The sequence below is a fragment of the Emydura macquarii genome, unplaced genomic scaffold, assembly GCF_026122565.2.
Source record: "Emydura macquarii macquarii isolate MOO-44397 ecotype Brisbane River unplaced genomic scaffold, CSIRO-AGI_Emac_v2 contig_71, whole genome shotgun sequence".
Lineage (NCBI taxonomy): Eukaryota > Metazoa > Chordata > Testudines > Chelidae > Emydura > Emydura macquarii.
In genome coordinates this window covers 9,659,944-9,673,828 of record NW_027130208.1, presented here as the reverse complement: position 1 = coordinate 9,673,828, position 13,885 = coordinate 9,659,944, and positions in this window count along the sequence as shown.

Sequence of the window (13,885 nt, the reverse complement as noted above, 5' to 3'; positions counted from 1 at the left end):
TAATCCCTTATTGTTCACTAGGGCTAATCGCATGACTAAAGTTTCAGATGTGTTTGCAGAATTTGGGTTATATTGCTTTGCAAATAACAAATAGATAATTCCCCTATCCCCTTTTCTGCAGCTATGGTAACGCTTAGTACAAAGGATTTTAGTGAGAGCCCTTGGGTTATCTGAAGTTTCCAAACTCCCAAGACTAAAATTTTATAAGACTTTAATTGGAAGTCTAGATATATATACCTATGTGTTGTAAAATACTGCTGTTTTACAAGCAGTACTTGATTGCACTGTCTAGGAAACAAGATGGTATGAATATTGAACTGTTACCAGTTCCGGGTTTTTTTAAGCGATTGAGTAATTCAATAGAATTGGAAAGCTTAGGACCCAAATAGTACACAAAATATAGGGGAAAAAATGTTGTCTTCTTTCCAATCTACTAACCTCAAAATTCTTGCACTGAAATGCATGGAGAGCATTAAAAGTCAAAGAAGTTGGGATTCTTTTGTGTTGTATAACTAATGTAACTAGAGGTTGCTTTAAAAAAAAAAAAAAAAAAAAAGCCCTCACTATAGATGCAGATTATTTAAATGTTTCTCTCGCTTGGAAATGTTTCAAAATAATTTGTGCCAAGAATAAGTGGCAACAGGAAGGTAGTTGTAGAGAGTTGTAGAGGCATTGCTTGGTGCATCACAGAAAAAAGAAAAGAAACCGTCCTTGCCTCCAGGTCTAAGCAAGCAACTGGGCAGGCAGACCTCAGAGTCAGTGTAATCACTCGCAAGATCGGATCCTCAGCTCAGCTCTGACAACAGTGATAGAAAGGAGAGGTGGGGATTGTAGTAATAGGATCACTTTGACTAAGAAACGGATACAGCTTGAAAGTTCCATTAAATTAGTGTTTTTAACCTGCTACTTGTAGGCAACAAGGCAAAAGCCAGATGTATTTGCATGAGGGAATCTAGTTCATAACTGCTGTTCAGCTTCTGCCCTAAAATGTCACTTATTTTAAAGTGAATATATTGGTCATGATTATAAAATAATATCCTGCTATTTCATTGTACAAAATAAAGGTGATAAAACTCATAAGCTTGTATGTCAGCTAATTTTAAAACTTTTCTTTACTGGCTTTGTAGAGAAGAACAAGGACAGAAGCACCAAAGAGGTGTGAAGTTAAAGAATTTGAAGTCTAGTCGCTTTCAACATCCATTTCAGAACCATGAACTCACTGGGTTAGTTTGGGCACACAGACTAAGCCATGTTTTGAAACTGTTGCCTGAGCCCTAATACTCCATTACTGCATATTAAGATAAAAGAAAATCTTTGTTTTGAAGGGCTAGATTGCAAGCTGTCTGACAGATCCATGCAAGCCATCCTTTGAAAGACGCAAGGCCATGTGAATTTCAGTCCAGGGCAATAGAGCCCAAGTACCAGCCTCACCAACTAACAGTCTTTATCTGACACAAAAAGGAATAGGAGTCTTGATCTGGCTATATAATAACATGGTGGGTAAGAGTGTGAGGGTGGCATTTGCTGTAAAAGAACTTTCCTTACTAATTAAATATGAACAAAAAAGTCAAAGAAGAGAACAGGATAATTAAACCAGAAAGATACATCTGAAGACTGGGTAAGAGTATTAGTAACCCACAGCAGGATTACTCTTTATTTAACTACTAGACAGACACCTTCGTGTTGATTAATTACATGTGCCTAGCATCGCTTTTATTGCAGTGAAGTCACCATCGGAATTTCCAGGGCTCACGCTGAAAATTCTCTACCAAAGAGACGACAGATGTGACGAATGGCCATTTCTGCGCCAGCTGTAGCAAGGTGTTGGATTACATAAAACTGCAGACCACTGAGTACCATGTCAAATGCAGAAAAAAAACCCAGAAGACAAGATTTGTGTTCGATCCAGAGTGTAGGCAAACCCTTCAAAATCCCATGGAAACACTGGTACATCAGAGAAGAAATGGCTGCTGCTTTTGAGATTGTAGCTGCTTCCCATCCCTCCTTACAAGGCTGACAAAGTCACTCCTGTTTCTTTAATACCCGTGTGCAAAGGAAGCAGAGATCGCAGCCTCTTTGGAAACACCGTGGAGATATCCTTGGTTGAGGTATGTGAACTCAAACAGTGCCATACATTCTGAATAGAAAACACTTCTGTTCCACTTAATGAAAGGATAGCTTGCAACAGGGTGATGTGCTGCTCTTTTAATTCTGCTCTGAATGTGCACTTCTATTCTCCATGGTTTAAAAGCTGCTTTGGGCATGTTTCCATACCAATAAGCTCAGCCCTGTCCACTCTCAATCTATTTATACAAACATGCGGATGTCACTGACTGCCAGTGCTTGCTACGTGCTAAAAGTCGCTCTGGAGTGATCCCTTGTGTAACTCCATTGATTTAACTCCATCCATTATCCTTAGCCTCCTTCAGCGCAGTGTCGCTACGCAAGATTTTCAAAAGTGACTAGTGAAGCTGGGTGCCTCTGTTTCTGCATGCCCCATTTGAAAACACCTTGAAGGGACTTGATTTTTTGGAGGATGGGTGCTCAGCACTTTCTTGAAAATCAGGCCCCTTTCAAGGAGTTGCAAGTTGCATACTTTGGAAGTAGTCACTTCCTGGGCAATTTGCTGAAATGCATCTTAATAGTGAACAGTTAGTTCTAAATAAGTAGTCAGATGTTTTGTATACTTAGTCCACGAGTGGGGTTTTGTGCACTCCAGAACCTAATGATGACATGGCTGTCTCACCTAAGAGATTGGAATGCTAGCCTGTCTCTAATTTGGGTATAACTGGTTAGGGTTATTTTATGATATGGCATTGAGCCCAGCAGGAGTTATCCAACTGGAAGGATTATGTGGAAAGAGACTGAGCTTCCATTTAAGCAGCAGGGAAAAGAGGATTTGCCACTCAGGGTGCACAATTAATCCCCAGCAACTACCTGTGGAAAAGAAAGATGATCAGAAGGACACATCTGAGGAAAGATACCATGATATGAGACTTCAAATCTATTTGTGCTGCTGTGCATAATTGTTATATAGCCTAGGAAATATTTATTTACAGTGTTTTTCCTTGTTCTTGGGTATTGGTGGTTTCCTTCTATAATAGTTAATTGCTAATCCTATTTTTACTTCTGTAATTGTTAAACCAAGTAATACAGCTCTGTTCATCTCCCTAACCTTGTGATGGTTGCTTTATATTTGTAAGAAATCACTCTCCAGGGATGGATTGACTCAAACATTGATCCATCCTTTGAAACCTGTTACCATTAAATCTAATATAGAGAGAGATCAGAGAGACAAATGCTTGCCCTGAGCAGTACACTCACAAAGGGAAAGGGTGTGTGTGTGTGTGTGTGTGTGTGTGTGTGTGTGTGTGTGTGTGTAAACCAGCAACAACAACAAATAGGAAATAGCAAAATGAAATTAAAAAAAAAATCACTTAGTTTCTAGGTCCCAACAATGTAGTTACACTAGTAACAAAACCCACGCACATGATGGCAAGAATATGAAGAGCAGTAAAGAGCAATATCTATGAAGTTTTATTTCTTTGTTTTGCTCTTTGGCTTTAGTCGTGGTTTTAACTGGAAAATATGGTAGCTGCAGTCTTGCCAACTCATTATTTTTATCACAAGTCTCATACTATTTGCTCCTTTTCTTAAGGTCCCAGCTCCGCCTGGTGCTAAGACTCTCAAGTTTCATTTAAAAAAAAAAAAAGTTTCTAGCCCTCCTGGTTGCAGAGGATAGCCTTCAAATGTGACCTAAAGGATCAGAAACCAGAAGTCAAATAAAATTCCCCAAATTCATTATATTTCTTTTTAAAAATCTCATTTTTAGAGGCATGATTCATGAAATTTTTAACATTTGATGTTGGCAATGCTGTACCTGATGTGTCTGAAAGCGTGTCCCAGCATGCTTGTTGCCTGTTTGTTCACAAGAGTTTTCCTTTTCAAAATCTAAAGTTACACTTTAAGTACTAGACAGGATTATCCTGTGAAAATCCGCATTGTCCTGTGTTCCCTGGAGCTGCTGCTCTCCATTGCCTCATGCCAGCAGGTGAGTCAGAAATGTGTGAAGCATGTAACCTGACAGTTCATTTCAAATTAAATGCTATGAAATTGCCTGTGTCATACACATTTGATAACTGCACACACATCAAAAGCTTTTAGGAAGTATTAATTGGTTATAGCTAGCTACTAGAGTTGGCCAGAACTGGAGAGGGGAAATCTAAAGGGTCTGAAAGCCTGTTGGAGACTGTACATAAGTGTGGAGAAAGCTCACAGGGAAACAAAGAGCGAATTTTCGAATGGCCTGTGGGGATGGAGCATGTATGCAACCAAACAGAATCCCAGCACACCGCAGAGGGACAGCATGTTGCACGCAGCAGAAGAGGAGGAACCGATAATGCATCAAAACAGTTGTTTGCCTGGTGTCAAACTGTGCCTTTCATCTGCTGTTTATGGGGCTTTCTGCTGTACTGTTTGCTTCAGCTTGTCCGCTTGAAGAATGCAGCGTGCAGACATGTGGTTTGTATTACCTTGCACGTAGCGTGCCACTCGGTTTTTTTTCTTTAAAGCCTGGAGCAGTACAGAATTGGTAGCGCCACTGAATTATTTTAATTACACCTTTCCCCTGCAAGTTAAAAATCTGACAACATGGCTGCAAAGACATCCTCGGCGACAGAGTAAATACATAATGCTGCAGAAAGATGTGACTTCCAAATTTCTCTGTCTAACGTCGGCTCGCCCACCTCTGCTGGCTCATCATAGGACTAATAAGAATTAGCAACGTATCGCTATGGATACGAATCCCACCTATTCTGCTTAAAGCCTACCTTTTATAACTGAATTGGAGCCGAAAGATTCAGCCCACGTGGTCCATAAGTCAGTTCTCGGAGAGGTTCCCAATGTAGTTTATATAAAATAAAAACTAGCTACCTATTAGACTAAACCGATTTCTCTCGAACACTGGGTATCTTGAAATAGAGAGAGAGTAAGCAGACTTTTTTACCAGGAGAGATCTTGACCGTCTGGTAAGTGCTGGTAGATACAGACTCTGGTAGCTAAATGTAACCTTTTCAGGTTCAGGAAGGACGAAGATCTGTTCTCATAGTTGCAGCAGTTAGAATTAGGGGCTGATGATTGATCTTCTCTGGGAAGGTCACTGTAGAGATCGCAGGACAAAGTTTCCAGTTTTGAAGAAACGGTATTTTTCCATTGACCACATCCATGCCTTAATTCACAGCCACACCAAGTATAAAGCCTGCCATTTGCCACCCGTTTTCTAGCTGGGGAAATGTGTAGCACAGCAGTTTGAAAGCAAAAACAATCTTTCCCCCCATTTATCATTTTACTCGGCTTTATTCGAGACAAGCTGAAGAATGTAAACATGAATAGCGTTACGCTGCTTTTCTGTACACCTTCGCAGTTCAGCTGCCATTGTAACACTACACTACCACCGTGTTTACTGGAAATAAATGAGGCTGCTGCCGCTGTTTCATTCCTCAAAACAAACAGCTTTATATAACCTCGCACATCAGCCTTGCCCTGCAGCTGTGAGCTCCAGTGTGATGATGGTACAGACGGCCCCTGTGCTCATTATGCACTGTTGGGGGCCCTGCTCCACTGCGATCAGAGGCGATGAAGAAAATCAACATATGCTCTGGACAACCACACCAAAAATGGCCCCCAGCGTGACTGTGAGAGCTCTGGCAGTGTGGGCTATTAACCCCCAGATCTCATCCTGATCTCTTCTTAGCTTGCTTTGTCCTTCAGCCGCACATCCTTTTGGAGGAGGAGTGGAAACAGACAGCAACTGATTTCCAGGGCTGCTTACTATCTCCTAAGCCAGTTGCATAAGGTGTTTGTGGGAGTTAGGCACCTGCTTTTGCCCTTGATGTTCAATGGGAGTGGGGCGCCTATCTCCCTTAGGCGTATTTTTTTTTGAAAATCCCACCCATTATATGTGAAGCACCAAGAATGTGCTTCTGGGCCGAGTGCCAGTTGGAAGAGGATCACAGACTGTCTGGGAAAAGATGCCCTCCAGCCAGAGGAAAGCAGATCAGAGCCTGCCATCTGCCTGGGAGCCATGTTGTGCCATGCAAATCTCCCTGATTGCAAACCCTTGTGGTACACCCAGTAGCATGTCAGGATGCTGAGAGTGCTTGTGGTGGGGAGGAGGGGTGAGTGCCTGAAGCCGATGGATGTTTGTTAACAAAGCCCAGAGCTGTTTGCTGCAATCTTGTTTCATCAAACCAGCGTCAGGGGAGGCAGCGGTGTCTACCACAATGTGTCCACTCTCTGAAGAAAAACTCTGCAGAGCTCAACAGCTGGTACTTCCCACCAACTGAAATTGGTCCAGTAAAATATTAATGCGCATCCACCTCGTCTCTCTCATATCCTGGGACCAACACGGCTGCAACAAACAGATAATTCCTGTCCTTTATCCAGATGCTCCTGCCCTTGATTTCCACCGAGGAGAGTGCACGAGGCCTTTGACATCTTCCGGTCGTGAGTCTGGACTTTGTGGCAAAGGGCTTGGGTGGGAAGGTGATTGTAGGTGCTGAGGCACTGATGGGCAGAATATAGTAGATGGGGGAGAAACCCGCAGTGAGCCAAAGGATACCCGTATAGCAACGCACACTTGTGTTCTCTGTCGGGCTGGTAATGCAATGAGCCGGTCCAATCGCTCCCCAGTTATGCAGTAGAAACGTTGGAGTGAATTTAGCAACGTGAAACAGGGATTGGAGTTAAGGAAACGCTCCACATAAAACCTGGCCCGAGTGTAGGAATAAGTGCGGTGCCGCGCTGGCAAGCCCAAAGGAGTTGAATTGTTACTGCAGCGCTGGGCTTGATGGGTGTGTGACAGGCTGTGACAAGGAGCTAACTCGGGAGTCACTGCAATACAATAGCAAGGAGAAAAATGACTGATGGGAAAGTTCCCTGACTGCAAATGATCGTGAAATGTGATGACGTTTTGGGAGGGAGGGGAAAGGCTGAGAAGTCAAAGGCAGTGGGTGTGAGAGGAGGGTGAAGCTTCGGGTTGGGTGTTGGGTGGCGATTGGCAGCTCTCAGGACTGAGGAGTCTGTTGCCTACAGCCGCCTTCGCGCCGTTTCCAGGAAGCGTTGAAGTTTCCCACTTGGAGTCTGCGGTGTGAAAGCAGCCAGAGCGCGCGTGCTGCTGGGCTACCGAGCGACTTGCGCAGACCTGTCCCTGTGCGGTGTTCACCGTGCCAAGGACAATTGGAGAACAGCGACATGAGAACAATCTGAACAGGAGTAAACTGAGAAGGGAACGTGTCCTCCAGTCTTCTCCTCCCCTCCTCGAGCCCATAAACCAGCCCCTGGGCTGACCAGACAAAACCAGAAGTGCTGCCGCCTTTTACTGAGACCTTTCAAGTGGCAAGAGTTCTCAGACTCCTTGTAACCAGCCCCTGAGGAATAGGTTCCTGGCCACACAAGATAGGCCAGTCTTTTAATAAGATTTTGTTTCTAGTCCTCAGTTGCCATAATAATTTGGAAGATGAAACAACACCCTTCGAGGTGGGGAAATGGTATTTACTAATCTCAGTGTACAGAGGAGGAACGGAGGCTCCAAGGACTTGTCTTCACTGCAAAAGTTAACTAGAGTTACTCCACTTGGAGACGTGGCGAAGCCAGGATCCCGCTGCACAGGTTGGATTAGCAGCGGATGGGTGGTGCGAGCTGGAGCTGCATCGCTAGCGCTCAACCGTCAGCCCCTCCCCTCCCTCCAGGGGTCAAGTAGCTGGAGTTTAATGCCCCATTTGAGGCACACGACAGATGTTTGTGTTTGGACAGGAGTCGGGGGAGGAGCAATTATAAGGGTCCGCAGGTGGGGGGGGGAGGGGTCCTGGATGGCCAACGCCTCGATGGAGCATCCAGGAACGAGTGGAGGGTTAGGCACTGCAGGAAGTGCCAGTGGAGACCAGAGCAACAGAACCCTCCAGCCAGCTGATCGGTCCACACCAGCCCTTTAAACCAAGGAAGTTGTCTGAGCAACACCGCGGAGCACGCCTGGCTCCTGTTACAGGTCTCGCCTTCCGCCCCGTCTCGCTCCCGACTCTCGCCTTCACACCCGGCCCAGCTCGATCTCGGTGTCTGTCTCCTGACTTGGCTCGGCAGCTAGTCTCCCCTCCTCCCTTTGAACCTGGCCCAGCGACACGACTGGTCCGGCCGCCTGCGCCCCAGCCCTGACAGCAACGCTCGAGCGCACGCTGCCGAGAAGACGAGTCCTTAGGGACCTGCCCACGGCTACAGAGGGAGTCTACGGCAGAGCAGGGAGTTGAGCTCAGCTTTCCCCAGTCCGAGGCTAGTGCCCCAACCACTGGGCCATCCTGCCTTTTTAAAACTCACCTATGAAACTTACAGATGACCAGGTAAATGTCGCCCCTGTTAATAATTCGCAGCTGACAGCTTTAGCAGAGACATTCAGCTGCTGTACTTCTGCCCCTTCGGGCCTGAGTTGTTAGCCAATGTGCAGGGCCTGGCTCGGTGGTTTGTTAGGAGAAGGAACTGATGAGACGAGCCGGGTATTTCTATTTATTTACAAAGAATGTACACCAAGTGCTATTTTCCCTGGACACAACAGGAACACAGAGTACCACCCAGGCAGTTTCCGTGCTCACAATTTCCAAGCCTGCTTTTCCTGCCAGTTCTGGGCTCACGGAACTTTGTCCCCCGGTTTCCTACCAGGCCCATGCTCAAGACTACTTCTCTTGCTGTCTGCTGGATTTTGCTGGGTTTTTTACTTCTTTCACATACACAGGTTGCCACACTATCCCTTAGCCCCTTTGGTTCAGCTCAGTCCCCAGGGAAAACCCCTCTGATTCTACCTGAGTTAGTTCTTACTCAGGCCTTGCTATACAGCCCACTGCCTTGGGCGGTGGCTGCTGCAGTTTTCAGCTATCACTATGTAAAAGGGGCCTAATTGCTCCTTCCACTTAGCCTGAATGAAAGGTGATTAGCGCACCCATTAGCTTTAAGCAGGTCTGTGATTGATGGCAGCCATTAACACCTTCCAGCCTAACAGTGCTCACTCTAGAAGTGCAGGCTGCCTCCCATACTAAAACTCCAGCTGTCCAGCACTTCTAACTCCAGCTCTCAAAACTTCCAGCTTCTGCCCCGACAACAGCTACCCCCTAGTTTTGTGTGGTCAGTACAGAGAGCTGTGGACCGTTGGAGCAGGGCAACAGAAACGGAATTTAATCTTACTGCAGTTCTGTCTCTCTGTAGCAAAAGACACACATACTTCACATTCTATTGAAACTACCGGGCAACACAAGGGTTAATAGCACAATCAGGGGTTTTCCTCCTGCTAGTAACTAGGAGTCAAGTCCTGAGAGAGAAGCAGAACCTTTAACACCCACTGATGTCATCAAGAATAGCAGGTGTGGTACTTCTTGCGATTTTGTCTTCTAGGAACAGTCCCAAAACCTGGATCCCAATTGCTCCTAAAAGACACAAGCAACCACAATTTTCAACCCTTCTGAAGTCCTAAAACCTCACCACAGGGATTTGTTCCAAAGACCGTGTTCATCAGAACCGTCCGTTAGATGAAGATTAGTGAGTTAGAATTGATGGGAGGAGAGTCAGGGGCTATGTCTCGTTGGACTAGATGGGGAGAAGTTCCTGTCGTCAGTGGACTGGACGGTGGTTTCATGCGCGGTGGTCATAAATGCTTTACAAAGCAGCGAGTTGGATGCTACGGGCACTAGATGAAGGTTGCAGTTATGATTCACTTATCAGCTCTCACATGGCTTTGGCACAATCTGCTTTTAATGAGCAATGGCCAGGTAGTTAGGATCACTGGGCTTATCACATACCCTTAGAACGATCTTCTGGCTTCCAGCGAGACAGCTGGAAGCAGGGGGGAGAAGGGACGCCTCTTTAGTTTCTGAGCTGCAGAAGCCAGTTAAAGCTAGACAGGTGTGAACAATCCACAGATGGTGGCTGGGAGCTGGTAGAATAACGAGAGCGGGGCCCTGGAGGGTGTTTGGCCAAATGGATTTTTGGACCACCTGATCTGGGGACCAGTCTGCTGCTGGGATGCCATTTCTCCCCTGGTAGATGTGACTCACTTAGAATGGTATCCCTTCTACACTACTTCCATTGCCTTTGTGGCCAGTGAAGTTAGTAGATGGAAGCTGCTGGATCCAGCTGGAACAATTAATGGTGCTCCTCCTAGTCCAGCTGATGTGCAGAGGCTTCAGGGGAACGCTCACTAGTGTGCCGTCACATCAGTGCACAAGTGCTGTGGTGCTACCTGCACAAGAGCAGCAGTAGGCAAAGCATGCCGCTAGTGCACTGAGCGGGGGAGCAGGCAGCTTTCAAATTAGGGAAGCATGGAAGTCGAATAGCCGGGTCCCACAAAACCATTTGCACGCTCCCCAAACCACTGACGGTACGCAGCCTCGCCGTCAGCGGCTCAGATTGGCGTGAGTAGCGCCCTTCAATATTTCTAAAACACCCCCTCACATACAGCGGGGCGCACAGAGAAATGTGATGCTGAACGAACTTTGGCAGCTACAGACACGTGGAACAAGGGTTCCTGGGCTATTAAATAGATTTTTAAAATACAAGTAGTGTTCTTTTAGCTCCAGGCCTTTTCCTTAGGTGTGTGATTTTGTCCAGCAAAAGCTGTAAAATCTCTTAATAAACCTCTTGTTCAAATCCAAGTAAGATTCTTTATGGAAAAAGTCCTCTAGAACTGAATAGAAAATAACCATTCTACTCGGCCATCCTGTACAAAGGAGACTTAGAATATGAACTAGAAATCAAATTATATACGATGGCTAACCGCCCCGAAAGCCAATAGAAAGGACTTAATCCTCTGAAATTCTATAAGGGCCATATTCTGATATCTTTATTATTACTAACTAGTACCTTACTCCACAAGCAATTCCACTGCAATCAATGGGGCGACTCAGGGAACTCGAGGCGAGTAAAGATCTCAGACTCTGGCGCTACGTGATTAGAGGAACTTTGGAAGGACCCTGTTGTATTTCCAAAGAAGGCTATTGTTTTTATCCCTACTAACCTCTACACCATAGTTCCCTGTGGGAAGCAGCATTTGACAGAAGGCTGTTGTGTTTTTACCCTGTTAAACTCTATAGGATATTTCCCTGTGAGAAGCAGCCCAGGGACTAGCAGAGCGTAACATTGTTTGATACAATTAGCACTATAAAGATGAAGGGGAAAGAAACGTATGAAACTCAAGCACGAGCGGATAGGCCAATGCTGTACCTACCTGTAGATATTTATATGGCCACCTGCTCGCATAGCATCCGAGCACCTCACAATCTTTAAAGTATTTATTCTCACAACACTCCCATAAGGCCAGAAAGGACGTTTCATCCCCATGTTGCAGATGGGGAACTGTGAGACAGAGAGGCTAACTGGGTAAAATCCTGGCTTGAAGTCAATGGGGCGAGGATTTCACTCTGTTATTTACCAGACATCACACAAGAAATCTCTGGCACAGCATGCAACTGGACCCAGGTCAGCCAAGTCCCGGGTTAGCCCTTAACCACTAGGCCATCCTCTTTCTACTTCCTTGTAGTGTTGCTAAGAAACAGATGCATAAAAATCCAAGGTCCCTGAACAAAACAAACATTCTTAAATGCTGGCGAAAGGAACTAGCTGTGTCTCATTCCCTTAAACATTACCTTCTTGCCCCCTGTTAATTGTGCTTCTGAAGAGCCCATAAAAGAGCTGCCTGCATCTTTTTACATTGCTTGGATTTAAGAAGCCCTTAAAAATACTCCGATGATTAAGGAACACTAATAGTCTGTCTTAACCCACAAGCATCTAAGCAAACAGCAGGGGCTGGGCTAATTACTGCTGTGTTGACCCTGGCTTCCTGCTGCAACTTGTTCTGATGTCACCCTGATGGATGCTGCTGAGTCCCAGCCCAGCTGTTAATAGACAGCCATCTCCCGGCTTTATCAGCCGCAGCCAAGCAGCCAAGCCCAGGTGTTAAGGGCCGGTGTCGGCAGTGACACTGACAGCAGCAGCAAGGGTTGATGGCAGGGCCGCGCCGGCAGTTACTGTAAAGCAAGCGCACATTTGACACAGTCGGGGGCCCAGTGCCTGTAAGCCCCTGGGTTTCCCTGCACAAGCTAAGTAAAACGATGGTGGTGTGGCTGCTATCAATGTTGTTTGAATTCCAGCAGGGACTAGAGGCCTGACTAAATCAAGGAGCTCGGCCCCAGTGTGCTAGGTTCTGCACCCGTCCCCCCCCTCCCCGCCAAAGAGCTCCGTTTGAAGTATTGGACTGCAGGTGGGTGCAACAGACGGAGGTGGGGGCACAAGTTAACAGCAGGAGGGTTGTGCTGAGTGTAACAAACGGCTGCCTCGCCAGGGCCGAGCATTGGGCAAGCATCAGAGCAGAGAAACCTCCAGGAGGGCAGAGACGTGCACCTTCCTCTAGCACATACAGGAAATATACCTCCTTGCCCCTCCCCCCGCAGACTTAAAAGGGGAGCAAAGCCAAGCCTGGCCTTGAAACGAGCTGTGCCGTATGCTGGGGGGAATGCTGGGTCCGGCCGGGGTATTGCGTGCACAGAGGTACCGCCTTCAGGCAGGCACCTGGCAGGGCTCAGTCATTCCATTCCGCAGGCAGCTGCTGTCCCTGACTGGCACATGGTTCCCCTTCCTGCCTCCTCTGCCCCTGGGGAGAAGTCACCCAGCGCTGAGCAGCCTTTCCGCTCCCGAAGGAGAGTCCGCCGGAGAGCAGGCACATGCCACGCCGAGTGGCAGAGTGCAAGGGGCAGTGGCAATAACCTGGGTTACGCTGACCCACGCACGGGCCTCGGCAGGGATCAAACCTGGGACTTCTGAAGCTTAATACACGAGCTTCTACTGCATGAGCAAAAAGATGCTTCTCTCTTAGCCACGTCTATAGCAGGCTCATCGTTCCCAGGGGACCTAGCCACCGCAGAGCACCACCCCGGACAAGCAGGGGTTATGCATATATGGAAAATGGAAGGTGCTGGAGGGCCGGTGAGTCTCTTCGCTGGAGTCGTCCCTTTCTGGCATGGGGGCTTTGAAGTTGGAGATAGAAAGCTAGAAGGCAGGGAAGGAAACTAAAGCCTTCGCCCTCCAATTGGCTCTGCACAGGAAGCCCCTGCTCCCAATGACGCTCAGCACAGATGCAGGGCTCCACGTCTATGAATCAGGGCCCTAGTACAGGCCTTGCCTGCCCTAACGAGCACCGTCCAGCTTTGCTTTTACAGGCGCTTACGTCCTGCAGCAACGCTCAATAGGGACGCACCCAGCCTAGCACTGCAGGGTAAAAGCGCCCTGCTTCGTTACGGCAGGAAAGTGAGTGAATTACGGTGCCAGGCTGCTGCTGGCGTGCTAAGGATGCCATCAATCAATCAGCTACAAAACAAATAAATAAATATGCAGCAGGCATGCTGGAGTGTGTGTCTGATTCCTAGCCGCGGCGGTAATTTAAACCAGATGCTTACAGTTTCTTTGCTTCCACCCTCCCCGTTACCTGGGCCGCTAAAGTCACGTGAGTGAAAGCAACAGATTTTCAGGGAGCTTTTATTATTGTTGCCAAAGAAACCGTTTCATTTGGTCGCCACGTGGTCAGCAAATTTCATTCTGTTTGTGTCTGCGTCTCAAGGGCCAAAGCAGGGGGCTAGTGGAAAACAGCTTCATTAAATAATACTGTGCTGCTGAAGCTATTCAAGTGGGACGAGGATCTCTCGTCCGGGGTGGGGGGTTGAATGCACCCCGTGAAGGTCTCCTACCAGCCAGGACCTTTCTACGAAAGCCTTTAAAAACCAGAGCTGGAACGTGGGGCGCACCCAGAGAGCCTCCTGGTCTATGCAGGGCTGCATCTCGGCTGGGAAGCGTTTCAGCA